The following is a 2,932-nucleotide window of genomic DNA, read 5'->3' on the forward strand; positions in this document are numbered from 1 at the left end:
CAGACACCCCTGCCTGCCTGGAAGGCAGTGTCCTCTAGCTGCGGTGGGAGGGCCGCCTTCAGTTGCCTGGGTCGTGAATAACCACAGGTTCCACTTGTCACGAAGAGCTATGACTTACCCCAGAATGAGAAGGCGGTGGATTTCATGCTATATGAACATAAAAATAGCGTTACAATCCCAGAGGGCAGTTACGGACTTGCTTTCAACCCGGAAAAGCCAGGTTCTAACCAGCTGCTGCGTCTCTCCCGCTGAGCAGAGACATTTTTGCACGAATTCCTAACACCGGTGCTGATCGGCCTGATTAAGCGCAGATATGCCTTATCACAGCAGTACAAGAGTGAGCTAAAACCTCACCCTGATCCCAATTACAACCTTTTGGAATTTGATTTTTGTTGGTTTCCTGCCAGCATGCTTTCTTTACAGCAGCAAGGGCTTTGCTCCTGGCTCTCGGTCTCTGGGCTGCAACACGGCCACAGTAGCCGTTTCTAACACACCATGTAAGCGGTCAGTTCTCCAGGCCTCGGGAGAGGAAAGCAGAAAATGGGTCCTGTGTGTATCACTGTAATTCACATATGGGGTGTGTGTGTGCGTGTGTGTGTGTGTGTGTGTGTGTGTTTTAAAGGCGCCTTAAGTTATGTATTATTTCAAGAGGGCGCCTGGGTGGCTCAGCTGGTTGAGCATCCGACTTTGGCTCGGGTCATGGTTTCAAGTTCAGGAGTTTGAGCCCACATCCGGCCCACGGATGTCAGTCAGCCTGTCAGCACAGAGCCGGCTTCAGATCCTCTGTCCCCCTCTCTCTGCCCCTCTCCCGCTTGTGCTCGTCGCCAAAATAAATAAATTTTCAACATAACGATAATAAATAGCTAGTGATAGAAGGAGGAGGGTGCGTGGGTGTCTGTTTGGGGGAGTGGGTAGTTAGGGAGAAGAATGGGGTTTTGCGTATCCCCCTTCATCAACGGAACAGTCCCCTGGCTCAACCTACAACAATAAACGCACTTTATCAGTAGGTTATATGCCCACGTGAGTTGGGAGGAACACGTCCTTCACGTCTGTAGGGCTTCGCCTTTGTAGTGTTTTGTTCTCTAATGCAGGAGTTACCAGACTAGAACATTTGTTTCCATCAGAAAAGCCAATAACAACAAGCTAGGGGAGGCCACCTGAGGGTCCCCCCTCCCCCACCAAATCCCTGGAAACTGTGAGTGTGTTAGGTAATGTGAAAAAAAGAGAATTAAAGTGGATAATTGGCTGATTATCTGGGTGGGCCTAATGTACGAACCTGTAAAGACCTATAAAGAACCCAGAATTGAAAGAGGGAACAGAGGAGGGTCACAAGAAGATGTGAAGGCGGTTTTGGTTTTTGGAGATGGAGAAAGGGCTGTCCGCAGGGACTGTGGTCCACCTGGACCAGCCCGGAAAGGCCAGACGGCGGATTCTCCCTCGGAGCCTCTGGAAGAAAGCAGCCTTGCCCACGTGTTGATTTTAGCCACAGAATGTCCCGGTGTGCGAGGCTGTTACCGCGACGGGAGACTAGTACAGCAGGCACATGGTGAGCATCTCGAGGAACTGGATTAGTCCAGTTGACTCTGATTATCTGTGAGCACCCTTAAGTCGCTCAGGACCCCAAGCTCAGGGTCAGCACAGGCCTGAGGTTGACCTGGGGGCTGCCACTGCATTTGTAAAACCCACGTGCTGAAAGTGGTTTCCCCTATCATCTATCTATCTATCTATCTATCTATCCATCATCTATCTATCCATCATCTATCCATCATCTATCTATCTATCTATCTATCTATCTATCCATTATCTATCTATCCATATCTATCCATCATCTATCTATCTATCTATCCATCATCTATCTATCCATCATCTATCTATCCATCATCTATCTACCCATCATCTATCTATCCATCATCTATCTATCTATCCACCCATCATCTATCTATCCATTATCTATCTATCCATTATCTATCTATCCATCATCTATCTACCCATCATCTATCTATCCATCATCTATATATCCATCATCTATATATCTATCCATCATCTATCTATCATCTATCTATCTATCTATCTATCTATCTATCTATCCATTATCTATCTATCCATCATCTATCTACCCATCATCTATCTATCTATCTATCCACCCATCATCTATCTATCCATTATCTATCTATCCATCATCTATCTATCCATCATCTATCTATCCATCCATCATCTATCTATCCATTATCTATCTATCCATCATCTATCTATCTATCTATCTATCTATCTGTTTGTGGTTTTGTTTTTTTTTAAATACGCTCCATTCCAAACATGGGGCTTGAACTCACGTCCCTGGCATGCTCTACCAACAGAGCCAGCCAGGTGCTCCTGGTTTTTCCATTTTATTTTTCAAAAATGTTTACTTATTTTGAGAGAGAGTGGGGGAGGGGCAGAGAGAGAATCCCAGCAGGCACCTCACTGTCCACGCAGAGCCCCGACCCGGGGCTCGAGCTCATGCCCTGTGATGTGAGATCATGACCTGAGCCGAGATCGAGTGTGGGGCAATTAACCGACTGAGCCACCCAGGCACCCCATTTCCATTTTAAATAGATGTATCACAACCTACATCATATTCGGATTCTGCCTTTTTGGCCCAGAAAGACTGAAATAGTAACTCCTTGTCCAGGTACAGAAAAAGTTTGCTGCTGATCCTTGATCTAAAACAAACAAAACGACAGAAATATAACACATCCGTTAGCTTTTTTGCATTTAACTGGTAGCAAAGCTGCACTGGAAAGTAGGTTTTTCCACATGAAATTTCAACTCTTTCTTCATTATTCTTCCTGAAGATACTTATGTGTGGGAAAGATGACATATACTGTAATTAAAAAAAATTTTTTTAAGTTTGTTTTGTTTTATTTTATTTTATTTATTTATTTTTCTATTTTGA

This window comes from Panthera onca, chromosome D3, assembly GCF_046562875.1.
Source record: "Panthera onca isolate mPanOnc1 chromosome D3, mPanOnc1 haplotype 2, whole genome shotgun sequence".
NCBI lineage: Eukaryota > Metazoa > Chordata > Mammalia > Carnivora > Felidae > Panthera > Panthera onca.